The 16,532-nt window shown below is 48.1% G+C and overlaps 1 protein-coding gene across 1 annotated transcript in view; it reads right to left on the minus strand.

Annotated features, from left to right (window-relative positions):
• Positions 1-16,532, minus strand: part of DNAH17 (dynein axonemal heavy chain 17) — a 159,650-nt gene that overhangs the window by 124,266 nt on the left and 18,852 nt on the right. The window contains exon 5 of the mRNA XM_024760605.1: positions 13,266-13,435. The gene's annotated coding sequence lies outside the window, so the exon portion shown is untranslated. The remainder of the gene's footprint in view (positions 1-13,265; positions 13,436-16,532) is intronic.

Here is a 16,532-nt window from a genome sequence, read left to right on the forward strand (position 1 = left end):
CAGGCACACACTTAATTATTCTTTATTCTAAGAATTGACGGCACCTGCAACCTGTTTTTCTTAAATGTTAGATAAAATAAACTCTCTGTAATTTTCATTTTTAAAAATCGCTCAATCAAGCCTTTTACTTTTTTCCCACTCTTTTGAATGTGGTTCTCACAGTAGCTCCCTGGGCCCAGAGCATCAGCACATCTCGTCTGGGAGTGTGTTAGTGATGAATGTGCTTGGGCCCGCCCTGACCTGCTGAAGCAGGAAATATGGGGGTGGGGGGAGCCACCCGAATTTTAACAAGCCCCCAGGAGATTCTAATGCACGCTAGAGGTTGAGAACCACTGCTTTAGAGTAAAATTTTAGTCTGTTTCGAGTAAATTCACTTGAAGTAGCCAGCTATCCCTAGCTATCAAGCCCTCCTGTATTTCCTTTCTTTATGGTCATACACGTTTGAGGAGAACCCACCCTCAGGGCCTGGGTTCCCTTCAAGGAGCCCACTGGTTACATGAAGAGCAGGTGCTTCAAAGGCTACGGTTCTCCCCATGGCTACAGAGTGGAATCACCTGGGAAGCTGCCCCAACTAAGGGTTCTGGCCCCACCCCCAGGCGGGCAGGGCCAAACGCCTGGATGTTCACATCTTCCCTTGGGTCTAAGTGTGGACAGGTGTGGAAACATGGCCCGGGAGGGGTCCGTGCCCCTCAGAGGAGAGTCTTGCCGCCCTTGGCCCATTGTAGCGGAACAGTCGCTGACAGACAAACTAGAAATTTGGGCAGATTCGACTCAGGGATAAACGCTGTCCATGCACAGCAGGGCGCGCGGCAGAACTACACCCGAGAGACCCGGAACCCAGAGCAGCTCTCACCCCAAAAACCTCACAGTGGAGCTCGTTCACGTTGACTGTCTCCCTCAGGGGACAGACCTTGGATGTCCCTTGCTGTCCTTCCAGGAGAGGTCCTGCAAGGCCCTAGGCCTCTGCCTCCCTGCCCCGCCCCTAACATCCTTTTCTCCACTAACTGCTTATCAATCATGCCGGCCACCTGGGCACACTTTGTATTTGCGGGGAGGGGGCGTTCAAGGACAGGCTGCCTTTAAGAGACCCAGCGTCCCTCCAATGGCTTCCAAAACGTTACAGCTCAACTTCCACCCAAGAAGTGGAAATAGAAGTGGAAATCTTTTGTATTCTGGAAATAGAAAAGATTTCTTTCTTAAAAGTGCAAAGATCCCTTTTCTTTGGGATATTAAAAAAAAAGTAAACTGTGTTACAGAGTAGTCTCCTCTTCAATGACTTAGTTTATATTATCTCATACTGGAAAAAAATATCTCCAAGGTAAAAGTCAGGGGCCCTAGGTAATAAATGGGAATCAAAACAGCAGCAAAAAGCTGCGAAACAACGGCTTTACCACTGAATCAGCACCATTCCTCCCACACGCTCTGTGTTTCTATGGACCATCGGACCATCGTCCTGTTTGCCTGAGATTCAAGTTTAACTCCAGACTTCAGGGGAGGGAGAGAGATACCTGGGCCCTGGGAGATGGGCCTCTGCTGGAAGGCCTTCTCGGCTTTGTTTGTAAAACAAAACGTTCTTTGACTACAGTGAGTCAGGAAAGAAGAATTTGAAGGAGGTCTGGAAATGAAATTTCCTGCCTGCGGTTGGACTCAGCCCATCTGTCTCTAAATCTACCCCAAGGATATTCGTTGCACTGTGACCAGGCTGTCCCTGCACTCCCCCAGACTCCTATGGTGTGGGCAGGTAATCTGGGAAGCAGGGCGGCTACCTGCACAGGCAGGGCTGCGGAGACGAGCCTTCGATTCTGCGGATGCCATCCCCAATTCCCCTCTGGTCTCTGCCGAGACTGGGCGATTTGTCATCTCCAGCCTGGCCTCCGTCCCTGAAGGCTTCTTAAGCAATAAGGCACTATAAATCTCAGTCCTTTTGATAGGGACAGAGTAAAGAGACAGAGTAGGTGATTAGTTAATCCCACTAAAGGATCATAAGTAAAGGAAAAAGTATGGGAGAGCCCTGTAAGTTAATGATCGCTCAAGAAAGTAGCGAAACCAAGCAGGCTTGCTTAGCAACAAAACCATGCAACAGAAGCATGAGACACGCCCCCAAACAATAACACAATGGTGGCATGAGACCCACATCATGCCCAGTGAGGTCAGTAAGTTAATGACTTTTAGGACATGGTCCTCTGCTCACACTAAAAGCAAAAATATAAGGAAAAGGTGACACTATACTGAAACCTGAGATGACATCATATTTTAGTATATGTTATCGTCATTTCTATTACACCATGACAGTGTCAGCTTGACCATGTAGGGACAAGAAAACTCCCCCACCCGACCTGGAGGAGGAACTGATGACGGAAGCGTGACGTCTACTCAAGAATGAGGAAGAAGGCGGTCTTTTCCTCTCACCACTTTTCCTTTGATTATAAAAATGTAGCCACAAAGTTCTCCGTGCGGCACTCCCTTGCCTGACCGCTTATATCTCTCACAAGCGTCCTATACTAATAAGCTCTTTCCTAACCTGGCACCCTGCCTCTCGCTGAATTCCTTCTGCTCCGAGACAGAAGAACCTATGCACTACTGAGTACCGACCGAGACGCGTTCTGCTGGTTTCACTTCTATCTTTTGTGTCTTTCTTTGCTGGTGGGAAAGCACTAATAAGAATCCCGGGTTGTCAGCTGCCCCTGTGTCCCAGAACTTGAGACTTTCTGAAGGAAACCCAGGAAAGTCCCGGGATCACCCAGACCACTTGGTAACCTGGCTGTTGCCAGCAGAAGTGACACGGCTGCCTGGTTCCCGGGGACCTGTCAGGAATCCAAAAAAATTCCTTTATGGTTCTCAGAGGGGTCTGGAACTTTCTCAGGACCCCGCCCATTTTGTAATTAGTGGAGCCAAGTTTGGAATCTGATATTCCAATTCACCAAATGCTGCTGGCTTGGCCCCTCAAGGGACTACTTTAATCGCGAAGATTTATTTTAAGATCTTCAAACTCCAGAGCCTCCTACCTGAAGGGTGATCCCCTGACCAGACCACCTGGGAAACCACTGGAAACAAAGACTCTCCAACCCCACCCTGTGACTCCGTCAAAACCTAAATTTACCCCATCCTCAGGTGATTCAGGACAAAGCCCTGTTCCGGAGATGGGGAGATAGAAATGGGGTATGTGAGGGGGGTGGGGTGGGGCTGGAGCCATCTCCCCCACAGAAAAATGGTCTTAATGAAAGACACCAAAAAATGGTATATTTAACCTGGTGCAGCCATTATGGAAAACAGTATGGAGGATCCTTAAAAAACTTAAAATAGTGTTACCATATGATACAGCAATCCCACTCCTAGGCATATATCCAGAGAAAACTCTAATTCAAAAAGATACATGCACCCCAATGTTCATGGCAGCACTATTTACAATAGCCAAGACATGGAAGCAACTTAACTATCCATCAACAGATGAATGGATAAAGAAGATGTGGTATATATATACAATGGAATATTACTCAGCCATGAAAAAGAATGAAATCATGCCATCTGCAGCAACATGGATGGACCTAGAGATTATCATACTAAGTGAAGTAAGTCAGACAGAGCAAGGCAAATATCATATGATATCACTTATATGTGGAATCTAAAATATGATACAGGGAATTTCCTGGCAGTCCAGTGGTTAAGACTCCATACTTCCACTGCAGGGGGCGCAGGTTCCATCCCTGGTTAGGGAACTAAGATTCTGCCAGCCACGTGGCACAGCCAAAAAAAAAAAAAAAAGAGTAAAATATGATACAAATGAACTTATTTACAAAACAGAAACAGACTCACAGACATACAAAACAAACTTAAGGTTACCAGAGGGGAAAGCGGGGTGCGGGGAAGGGATAAATTAGGAGTTTGGGATTAGCAGATACAAACTACTATATATATAATAGATAAACAACAAGGTCCTGCTGTATAGCACAGGGAACTATATCCAGTATCTTGTAATAAACTATAATGGAAAAGAATATGCAAAAAAAAAATAGTACATTTACCAGTGAGAGCCTGCCCAAGCTAACCAAAACAGCAGGATCCTACGCTCTGGACAGAGTTTGTTTTTTCAGGTTTTGAAGGGCAGTTACATGTGTCTTTGAATAAAACCGGGAAAACAAATCAATTATTTAACTGATGATCTCTGACATGACAGAGAGAGATTTTTAAAAATTAAGACTTTTTTGGGAGGAATTTTAGGTTTACAGAAAAATTGACCAGAAAGTACAGAGTTCCTATATGCCTCTTACCCTCTCACTGCCCCCTCAACCCCCTTTTTCTCCTATTATTAACATCTTGTATTCATGTGGGACATTTGTTACAATTGATGAGTCAATACTGACATAGTATTCCTAATTCTGAAGTCCGTAGTTTACATTAGGGTTCGTCTTGGGGTTGTACATTCTATGGGTTTGGACAAATGTATGATGCTATGCATCCAGCACTATAGTATCATACGGAGTAGTTTCACTGCCTTAAATATCCTCTGTGCCCCACCTACTCATCCCTCCCTCCTCTGTAACCCTGGTAACCAGTGAGCTATTTATTGTCTCCATAGTTTTGCCTTTTCCAGAATGTCCTGTAGTTGGAATCAAACAGTAGCCTTCTCAGATTGGTTTCTTTCACTTGGCAAAATGCATCGAAGGTTCCCTCCTCCATGTCTTTTTATGACTTAATATAGCTCATTTCTTCTCACCACTGAATAATATTCCATTGTCTGAATGTACCACAGTTTATTTATCCATCACCTACTGAAGGACATCTTGGTTGCTTCCAAATTTTTGTGACTGTGAATAAAGCTGTGATAAACATTTGTGTACTGGTTTTTGTGTGACTGTGTCTTCAACTCCTTTGGGTAAATACCAAGGAGTGTGATTGCTGGATTGTAAGAAACCGCCAAACTCTCTTCCAAAGTGGCTGCGCCGTGTTGCATCCCCACCAGCAATGAATGAGAGTTCCTGCTCGTCCACATCCTCGCCAGCGTTTGGTATTGTCAGTGTTCTGGATTTGAGCCATTCTAATGTGCGTGTAGTCGTGTCTCATTGTTGCTTTAAGTGCCGCTTCCCTGATGACATATGATATGGAGCATTTTTTCATGTGCTTATTTGTATCTGTGTATCTTCTTTGACGAGATGTCTGTTTAGAACTTTGGCCCAGTTTTTAGTGGGGAGGAGAAATCTTTTAAAACATGATATTAAAAAAATCCACAGCCACACAGTATGTGATTCCATGTGTATGAAATGCCCAGAACAGGCAGATCCACAGAGACAGAGAGTAATTAATTAGTGGTTGTCAGGCAAGGTGCGGGTGACTGCTCCTTGGTACAGGGTTTCCTTTCCTTTTTTTTTTTTTTTTTGCGGTACGCGGGCCTCTCACTGTTGTGGCCTCTCCCGTTGCGGAGCACAGGCTCCGGACGTGCAGGCTCAGCGGCCATGGCTCACGGGCCCAGTCACTCTGCGGCACGTGGGATCTTCCCGGACCGGGGCACGAACCTGTGTCCCCTGCATCGGCAGGCGGACTCTCAACCACTGCGCCACCAGGGAAGCCCCAGGGGTTCCTTTTGAGAAGATGAAGGAGTTCTGGAACTGGATAGAGGAGATGGTTGCACAACATTTTGAATGTACTAAATGCCACTGAATGGTTAACTTTAGAACAGTTAAGATGGTAAATTTCATGATATGTATTCACCACGATTTTAAAAAAAGAGAGAGAGAGAAAGCGGCCTCCATGATGAGGGTGTGAAAACACTGCAGTAAATCCAGGGCACTTGCCCAGACGGTGAGGGTCAATGGGATCTACGTGCTGGCAGCTCCCCTTCGGACCCTCCCTTGGTACTGGAGCACCGGCTCCCAGAGACGCCCCCTCCATCTCCCCCTTCAAGATCCAGGCTGCCCCCTCGCCCCACTCAGGTCACAATCACTGCGATACATCCCTCCCTTTGTACGAGCCTGTGCCAGCAAACCAGGCATGACTCTGTCCCTCATAGAGTCACCCAAAATGCCCCAGAGCCGAAGCACCCAGTCCTCGGCAGGACAAGGCCGTCATTCACTCCTGGCCGTGGCCTTCACCAGGCACCATCCCCACTCACCTCCCACCTCTCTGCCTGGCGTTTTGGGATGTTGAAGGTCAGCTCTCCCTCCCTGGCTCCATTCAGGACCCTCAGTCATGAGGGGATGGAAAAGGGAGCTACAGCTTCTGCTTATTTGATATCCCTTTGCCACGATTAAAAACAACCCTGTGTTTAAAGAGTTCACTGTAAAACCAAAGAGGTCTGAATTGAAAATGACATGTTCCTGGAGCAAAAGGCAAGACGCAGGCCCAGCTCCCACACCACTCCTCAACACGGCTCAGTCCATCTCCAGCCGGAGTGGAATGTCACTTCCTCAGCTCCTCCCTGGGGCTTGGCCCCCCTCCTCACTGAGTACAGGGCTTCCTGGCTCACCCGGGGAGGGTCCGGCTCTGAGGACACTCACCAGCTGCTGCCCATGTTGAGCCCCTCTCTGCAGCCAGCTTGGCTTCTCCGGGAAGGAGCGTTTGCAGAGGACCAGCACGGACCCCACCGCTGGGCACTTATCCACTGGCCGATGCTCTGCCTTTGCTTCCCTGAATCCTGCGAGGCCTGTGCTTCTGATCCCACAGTAGAGATGGCAGGGGGCCGGGAAGGGCGTGCCGGACCCCCAAGGCACTAGGTGGTGTGCCCTTGTCACTGTTAACTGGTGAAGACTGAGGTACACCCCAACACCCCTCGGACTGTGAGGGTCCCAGGGTGATGCACCCGACTCTCTGGGTTTCACTCAGTGCAGCCGCCCCCAGATGTTGAAGCTAGAACAGCTTCCTTCTCCTGGCCCCTAACCTAGACCGCCCAGCCCCTGAATCCTTTCTTCAGCCCCCAATCCCCACCCCAAGCCTTTGCCTTGGCCACCAGTGGCCCCGGGCCCTGCACGGCCATGCCCGGCCATGCCCAGTTGGTCTCTTTCCTGATCTTCTGCCCAGACACTGAAGGAGATGACTTTCCCATTTTCCAAGGGCGTGGCCCTGTGGAGACAGAGCTGGTCTCATCACCTGTAACTCACAGGCCTCCTGGTTAAATGGTTTTCTGAGAGGGGGGGAAAACACAATTACATGCTGTGCTGGGAACACTGCGGTTGCATCTGTGGAGACTGGGTTTCCTGAAATACAAAAACCCTGAGCTCTCGGCCTCTCCCAGTCTTACCAGGACTTCACAGAGGCAGGCCTGCTGCAAGAGTCCCCTTTAAGTTCACAGCCCACCTTAGGGGTCTTGGGGGCCAGCACACTTTTTCTGTAAAGGACCAGAGAGTAACTAGTTTAGGTTTTGGAATCTAGATGGTCTCTGTGTCAACCGCTCAACTCCGCCATCGTACTTCTGAAGCCACCACAGACAACATGTGGATGATGGGTGTGGCCGTGTTCCCATAAAATGCTACTTCCAAAATCACGAAGAGGGGCCTGATTTGGCCTGCAGACCTTATGGCTGACCCCTCCCTAGAGAAAGGAGAAGGGAAGATATCTACCAGCTTCATTTTCCTTTATTCATGAGTTCAAGACCCCTCAAGAAGGGGCAGCCCACGAAGGCCCTGCTCCCCTCACTTTGCTGGGGGACATCCTTGACTGTGTGTCCCCCAGTAGATACGTTTGTTTCTGAATTATAGCCATGTGCTATAGTACTGATAGATACTTTACGAAACCTACAAAAAGAGAACATTTAAAAGGATGATAAGGATGAAATGAGCTATTTAAATTTTTTAAAAATCTAATTTGTTAGAAGTATAAGAAACTTTGTAATTAAAAATACTTTAGGACTTCCCTGGTGGCGCAGTGGTTGTGAATCTGCCTGCCAATGCAGGGGACACGGGTTCGAGCCCTGGTCTGGGAAGATCCCACATGCCGCGGAGCAACTAGGCCCGTGAGCCACAACTACTGAGCCTGCGCGTCTGGAGCTTGTGCTCCACAACAAGAGAGGCTGCGACAGTGAGAGGCCCGCGCACCGCGATGAAGAGTGGCCCCCGCTCGCCACAACTAGAGAAAGCCCACACACAGAAACTTAGACCTAACACTGCCAAAAATAAATAAATAAATTTATTTAAAAAAAAAAAAACTTAAAAAAAATTTATTTAAACTATTGCTGATTTGGTGGTATGAGTTGTTATTAAGGCATTTTTTAAATTTAGGAGTTTTTAGTATATGTGCTGCTGAAACGAGCACAAAATTTAGGGGTTAACATACAACGTTGTATTAGTTTAATGTGTACAATGTGATGATATATATATATATATAGAGAGAGATATCTATCTATCTATATATATATATATACATATATATATATATAGAGAGAGAGAGAGAGAGAAATGATTACCACAGGAAGGTTAGTTAATACCTCTATCACATCACATAATTACCATTTTTTGTTGTGGTGGTAGTGAAAATATTTAAGATCTACTGTCTTAGCAACTTTGAAGTAAAGGATACAGAATTGCTAACTGTAGTCACCGTGCTGTACACGAGCTCCCCAGAACTCACCCATCTTCTAACTGGAAATTTGTACCCTGTGACCAACCTCTCCCCTTTTCCCACCCACAGCCCCCGGTAACCACCATTCTACTCTCTGTTTCTACAAGTTTGGCTTTTTTAGGTTCTACATATAAATGAGATCATACAGTATTTGTCTTTCTCTGTCTGACTTCTCTCAGCATAATGCCCTCAAGGTCCATCCGTGTGGTCGCAAATAGCAGGAATTCCTTCTTTCTCGTGGCTGAATAATATTCCAGCGTGTATGTATGCATACCACATCTTCTTTATCCAGTCATCGGCTGACAGACACTTAGGCTGTTTCCATGTCTTGACTACTGTGAATAATGCTGCAGTGAACACAGAAGTTCAAATATCTCTTAGAGACTGATTTCATTTCCTTCCAATATATACTCAGAATTGGTACTGCTGGATCACGTGGTGGTTTTCTTCTTAAGTTTTTGAGGAAGCTTCATACTGCTTTCCGTAGTGTCCGCACCAGTTTACATTCTCACTAACAGTGTGTAAGTGTTCCCTTTTCTCCACAGCCTCACCAACGCGTATCTCTTGTCTTTTTGATGACAGCCATCCTAACGGGCAGGTGTGAGGTGAGACCTCACTGTGGTTTTGGTTTGCATTTCCCTGATGATTAGTGATGTTGAACACCTTTTCACGTACCTGTTGGCCATGTGTACGTCTTCTTTGGAAAAATATCTATTCAGGTTCTTTGCCCATTTTTTAATTGGATTATTTGCTTTTCTGCTATTAATTTGTGTGAGTTCCTTATATATTTTGGATATTAATCCAGGGACTCTTCTAGTGTTATTTTAACCATTTTGTTGAATATTTAAAAATGTAACATCTTCCCATTAGTTTACAAGAAAACCTGACCAACACGAGGGGAGATAGAAAGTTATTAGCCAAATTTTTTTCTTTTCTGGCTGCATTGGGTCTTCATTGCTGTGTGCGGGCTTTCTCTAGTTGCGGTGAGCAGGGGCTACTCTTTGTTGCGGTGCACGGGCTTCTCACTGCGGTGGCTTCTTTTGTTGCAGAGCATGGGCTCTAGGTGCCTGGGCTCAGTAGTTGTGGCTTGCGGGCTCTAGAGCACAGGCTCAGTAGTTGTGGTGCACGGGCTTAGTTGCTCCGCGGCATGTGGGATCTTCCCAGACCAGGGCTCGAACCCATGTCCCCTGCATTGGCAGGAGGATTCTTAGCCACTGCGCCACCAGGAAAGCCCACCAAAATTTTTAAAATTGCATAACTGGGTGGCTTAAAACAACAGAAATTTATTTCTCACAGCTCTGGAGATGGAGGTGCCAGCAGCTTTGGTTCTTGGTGAGGGTCCACTTCCTAGTTTGCAGACAGCTGACTTCCTGATAAGTCCTCACATGGTAGAGAGACTAAGAGCAAGCTCTTAGGTGTCTCCTCTTATTAGGGCACTAATCCCATTGTGGGAGCCCCACCCTCATGACCTCACCTAACCCTCATCACCTCCCAAAGGCTCCACCTCCTAACACCATCACATTGGGGGTGAGGGCTTCAACATATGAATTTTAAGGGGACCCAATTCAGTCCATAACAGCCAGTAAGACAATCGTGGACATAAAATGGGATCATAAAAAATCATCTAAAAGAAAGCAGGAATAGGGAACAAGAGAACAGACGGGACATGTTGAAAACAAATAGAAAGATGGTGGGTTTCAATCCATCCTATCAATGATTACAGTAACCATCCCCCTCCCAGTACAAGCCAGGCCTCAGCTGAGAGTGAAAAGGTTGGGTGGGAGCCTGAGAGACCAGGAAGGAAACTAGGACCAAGGAGAAGGTTTTTAGTGGATAAGAGAGACAAGTTACGATTTAGAACTTTGGGCTTTAATGTCCAAAAATGAGACACTTCTGACGTTGAAAAGCAACCCACAGAGCTATGGAACCCGGCCAGGGAAATGTAGAGCTTTAGTACAACGGGGCATTACAGTGGAAAAGGGGCAAAGGTATAGGTCAGCTGGAGAGGCAGTGTCATTACAGACTTCGGGCTGGAAGACACCCACCTGTTCCTGGTCCTAGAAGATCTGAGGGTTCCCGAGCTCAGACCCGCAGACAGTGACCATCCCCCCTACAAGGTAAATGGAAAGGCTTGCCAGTAAGGAGCAAAGCTGATCTGATGTTGTTTCTATCTTTGGATTTGCAAAGCAGGTGACACCGAAGGTTTTACAAGATGGGCTCTTTCCTTGGCGCTCTGTTCACCGTTGTTTAACACCCATGGGTGGCCACTCTTGTGAGGTCCTGGGCTGGGGGTGGTTGGAACTGGTTTCCAAAACTCTAAGTGTGTTTATGAAAGAGGAGGGATGGGCTGGCCAGGGTCGAGAAAGAGGGCAGGGCCTCTCAGATCCGAAGAGCCGACCCCTCAACCCCGTGGTGCAAGCATCTTGCAGGCTTCTTCTGACAGTCATTTCCACTGGGGCAGGGGAGCTCCCTGCCACCTTGGCGGAGCCGAAACTGATCCCAGAGGAGCCAGGAGGCATGTGGCTCAGCTCACTCCCCCAACACGCGTGCTGCCCCCACCAAGGGCTACCAAGGGCCCTCTCCAGGAGCCCTCCCTCCACCGGGACAAAGGTAGGGAGGGTGAGGGCCGCGGAGTCTGGGACTCCAGCCCCGGAACTGTGAGCTCCAGGGCTAAAGCCCACCCACTAGTGTTTCGCTCATTCCTGAATCCCCGGCACCTGGCACGGTTCCTGGAATAGAGTTGGCTCAAGAAATATTTGAGATGAATTAATTGTTAATTAATAAAAAGTGAAGCAGAAACCATGACTGAAATCTAACAGTCCATTAAAAATGTGCAGCATTTACTCGCCAGCCCTGGAACACTAGATACTGAGGAGGAAGCCCTCGGGGCTTGAAAGCAGGGAGGGGGCGGGGTGAGGAGCACGAGGCACCTGCTTCAGGTGCAAAATTTAAGGGAGTCCCCAACACTCAGGGATCAAGATAAACGATATGCAATGCAATACTTGAAGAATATCAAAGTGAATGCAAATAACACGTGATAACAAAATATCCAAATTCCAAATAAAGACAGGATAAGCAGTGGTGCTACATTACGATGTAGCGCAGGAGAGACTGACTTGAAGACACTTGAGCAGAGGATTGCAGGAATGAGGCAGCCTAACCGGGTTTCCTTCCCCTCCGCTCCCAGCCCCAAGCTCCCAGGCTTTTCTGAGCTAATTGGCTAGAGAACAGTGGGTGTCTGACAGGGGGAAAGGGGTTCCTGGGGCTCGGTTTAGTCCCCACAGAGAGGACTGGGGCAGGTCTCCTCTGTGGCTACTGGGGAGATGACCACGATGCAGCCCTCTGTCCCCACTCCAGGGTGTAGAGCCACCCCGCACTTGGGCCTGTGAGTCTGTTTCCAGGCGTTCAGTGGAATCAGCTCCCTGGGGCACTATGCCCATGACAGCGCCGTGTGTTTGGAGAACATGCCTGGGAGCCGGCGTTTGGAGACCATTCTCATTACAAGAGATCAAACATACAAACAGCAACAGCCAGACCAAATATGACAAGAGAACTCTGACTACAACCCCTGCAGCAGTCAGGCCAAAATGGCCAGGACTTGGCCAGGGACTGCCAGCTTCCCTCGTTTTTGCCCCTGCTTTCAAATCAGGACCAACCTGGCAAAAACAAATATGCCCCCTAACCAATCACGAAGGGTGTCCTGCTTGTAATTAGCATGCCAGCTGCCCTACGCCAACAGCCTCCAGTTGTGGCTCACCCAAAGCCTTGCCTTTGCTCTGCCAGAAGCTTTCTACTGCTCTGGCTGCCACCCATCTCTCTCCCTTCCTCCATCCATCTCTCCATCCATCTCTCTCCAAATGCAGGTGATTGGACTGACTCCCTGCCCTGGCCAGCTCTGAGGAAGCAGCCTGTGCTCTTCTCGTTGGGATCCGCTTAGCTTACAGGAGCGTGGCCTGGGGCACAGGCTCTGTCTTGGGTGCTGGTCTCTGAGTGGCTGAGCCGGTGAAGTAAGTGCTCGGAGGGTCCTGGGCTGCTGCCTCCACCCAGAACAGTCCCGCGCAACTTACTGGAAGGGATGCGGGGCGCTCCTGAGAGGCAGGATGGCGTCATGGGTAGGAGCCCAGACATGTAGCCAAGTGGCCAGGGTTTGCAGCACCAGCCTGCCTGCAGACTTGGTCAGCCAGCCTCTCACGCCTCATTTGAAAATGGGGGACAATGAAAGAGCCCCCTCAAAGCGCAGCACGTGGATTAACAATGGATGCTAAGTCTCACCTATTATTATCACTTGTCTCCATTTTACGCATTGTCAAGTGGAACAATAAACTCACATGTTCTCATGGAGTGTTTTTTTCACCCTGAAAGCTAAAAAGTACAAGGTCCCTGCTTTCACGGCAGCCTTTAGGCATCCCTGACACTCTATTTCCAGCCCGTTATGCACATTCTTAGATTTTGTTCTTTTCCATCACAGTCGAACACCCGGTCCACTGGGGTGATGCCAATGGGCACATTGTTGTTGCTAAAAAAATTACTAATTGCAGCAAGACTAACGGTTTCCCGGGTTGTCTGCATTGCACTAAGTCTACAGGACCCCAGCGCCCTCCCTCGAAGCTGCTGCCTGCCGAGTTAAAATGAGCCCAGTGAGAACATTCCTTCCTCCTCCCGTTGAAGCATGAGGGGTGGTGGGTACCTGGCTTCTTAACCTTAGTCTTTTCTGTTACCTTTTGTTCTTCCTCGGGTTCTCTCTGCTCCCACCTCCATTCAGAAATTCCCCGGGGCCCGTCCACGCGCTTCTGCTTCCGGTTCAGAGATCCCAGGCCCTCGGTGTTGACCTGACCCACAGGTGTCAATGCATGGGTCTCAGTTCTCATCCTGCGTAATAAGAAGCTTCCTGTTAAAATACAAATGTATTAACGGATAAGGACAACCATGCACACTTTTCCATAGATGGGTTTACATCACCATTTAGAACCCCAAAACACCCAGCCAGGGGGTGGGGAACCCAACCAACTCAGCAATCTCATCCCCTGCCCTGCTTTAGTTTTTCCCATAGAACGTATCACCTTCTAACACAGGGTTTAATGTACTTATTTATTATGTTTCTTCGTTGTCTCCCTCCATTAAAAGTATAGTTTCATCAGCTAAAGCAGTGCCTGGCGCATACTAAGTGCTCAAGAAATGTTCACAGAAGGAATCCATGAGTCATCCATGGCGTGCATGGTCCATGCTCAGTGACAGCCTGAGACTGCTTGTCCTGGGCCTGTGGTGAGCACGGAAATTGCAAGCCAACGTCCAGACACTCTGAAAGCTCCGTGGCATCTAACTGCATGGTCATTTTTTTCTGGTGGTTCATCTTTATCATGTTTTATGAAAGCATTAGTCGCATACTGGATTGGAAATTAATAACAAAGCAAAACAACTGGTCCTTTGCCACAGGCAATTTGAGAAGCACCAGACTAGCAGGCAAGAGGTCTGAGGGCCTGGGACACAGGAGAAGTGCATTTCTAAGGTACAAGTTTAAGTCAAGAGAGTCCAGAGCTGGGATGCTGTGTGCAGAGCTGCCACAAAGGCCCGGGGCAAGCAAGCCGGGGATTAAAATCCCTGTTGGTCAACAAGTCAGTAGCAAATGGTGAAGTCTCTTGTCTTTGTGGCATCAGGGAGTTTAGCAAATGCAAATTTCAAGGATGGGTCAATATAAAAGGGCTCATTCTGCAGGGACAGAGTGTGTCTGTGTGGCACTAACCTAGATGCTTCTGGGAAGGTATTTTGTAGATGTGATAAAAGCCCATAATCGATTGGCTTTACATAAGGGAAATGGCCTGGATAACCTGGGTAGGCCTCGCCCAATCAGCTGAAAGACCTTAAAAGCAGAGCTGCGGTTTCCCTGTAGAAGAAAGAATTCCACGTGTGGCCAACAGCTTCGGCCAGTGCCCCAAATTTCGTCTGCCTATTTCCCGGCCCTATGAATTCAGACTTGCCCAGCCAGCCCTCACAATCACATAAGTCAATCCCTTGCAATAAGTCTACACACACACACACACACACACACACCCTGCTGGCCCTGTTTCTCGGGTTGAACCCTGATTGACACAGAGTGTATTAGCAACTAGGGCGAAGTTTTGGTGTGGTCAGAATACCAGAAAATCACTAAAACCTCTAACTTCCATTTATCCAAATATAACTGTCACTAGAACTCCTGCATTGTGGAGTAAGAAGCTGAACTTTCCATTTTCTCTATCCTTGGCAGCAAAGCATGGTCGTATTTCGTACCGAGGACACATCTTCTGCAAGTGCATAGCAGCCAGGATCGAAGACCACAGCCCAGCAAAGCTAATCCCGGTAGCTCTCTCTGGACCTAGTGTGGGCCATAGACCCAGCGTAGGATGTAAGGCCATTTCTCAACATCTTAGTGAAACGAGATTCTGAGGAGGAAACTGAGGCACAGAGCGATGGGGTACCCTTCCCTAGGGCACTGAGCTAACAGGGAGGCGGGGCTGGTCTGCGGGCTGAGTTCTCATTTATCAATAGACTGGATGATCCCTAAGAGCCTCCTACCTCTGCATCCTGGGGTTCGGTCCACGAGACACCAAACTCAGCATCAAATAGCAGCTGTCTGGTCTGGACAGCGAGCTTTTGTTCTGTGAGCTTCATGACTGTTGTGATGCGTCCTACCCTGGAATCGCTGAACAGGCTTTGAGAACCTCTGAATTTTTTTTTTTTTTTTTTTTTTTGGACACCAGGGAAGCCCCCAACCTCTGAATTTTAAATCGACCTGATGAAGCTTCAAGACTGACCTGGGAGCACAGCTCTTGTTAGCATGTGCCTTAAAACCGCGGAGCGTTTTTTGGCATTTAAAGGTGCTGGGAGTGACCCAATCTTTCAAGGGCCAGTACTGGGTATATTTTCCCAGTGCTGGGTTTTAGCTCTTTTACACACTTATCCTGGGTTTGTCTCTCTAATGCACAAACGCACCAACAGTCGGCTCTGATCTCAGCACCTGGCACTTCACTCTGTCTTTGCCCCGGAAACATGGGGAAATGCCTGCCCCATGGGAAAGCTTGCGGAAAGCTGCCGATCGCCAGTGGGGCTTCTTTCACACGGGAACCAACCGCACGCGGGCATGGAAAACGGCTTCAGAAAAGCCAACCTGGGGCCCTCCCAGGACCCAAGACACACTGTGGTCTGTGGTCTGCCTGCTCATGGTGGGAGGGGTCTGAGGCTCTCCCCTCCCCCCAACCCTTTCCATTAGCTAGAGAACCTGCTTCTGCCCCTCTTCAGTGATTTGCAAAAACAGCCACAACTCTCAAGAGTCAGATAAGTCAAGTTACGCGAAGGAATGTTGAAATACACAAAGCAGTCCGTTTGCTTTGAATATGCAGCTATTTGACATAAACCATGAAACCGAGAGGAAATCTCCAACTTTCCAAACGTGAGGAAGGAGGTGCAGGGAAGGAACCCCAGCCTGACCACACGCTCTCCTTGGAGGGAGCTGGCTGGCTGGGTCATTCCATCTGGAGGAAGCAGGAAGTTATGGAAACCAGATGCCCTGGGGACCCCTCGGAAATCAAAACAACGATAAAATGGGAGAGCAGAACTTTCCTTTGCAGACGGCCCTGGATTTTGTCATACAGGCTGGAGAGAGTTCCTGATTGATGTTTACGTCTGTAAGTCATTTTCAGGGTGTTTATAAAACTGAAGGGGAGAGAACAGCAGAAACACAACACATGCTGGGTCTTTAGAATAAAAATGGATTATCTTCTACCTGGAATGTGGTTAATGCTTTAAGTTGAGCAATCAGGGGAAAACCTACAGTCGAAATCTGGAAATTTCATTTCTTCCCAGGCTGGTCTTTTCGTAAAGATTTTGTGCCTTGAGGGTGGTTCCTCTGAGTCTCCCAATCTCTCTCCACTTCCTTGTGGAGCAAAGTGATAATGGGGAAAACCAAAGTAGAAAACACCTATCAGTGTTCTTCCCCAACCAGGGCAGAA

This window comes from Neophocaena asiaeorientalis, unplaced genomic scaffold, assembly GCF_003031525.2.
Source record: "Neophocaena asiaeorientalis asiaeorientalis breed wild unplaced genomic scaffold, Neophocaena_asiaeorientalis_V1.1 scaffold30, whole genome shotgun sequence".
NCBI classification, from domain to species: domain Eukaryota; kingdom Metazoa; phylum Chordata; class Mammalia; order Artiodactyla; family Phocoenidae; genus Neophocaena; species Neophocaena asiaeorientalis.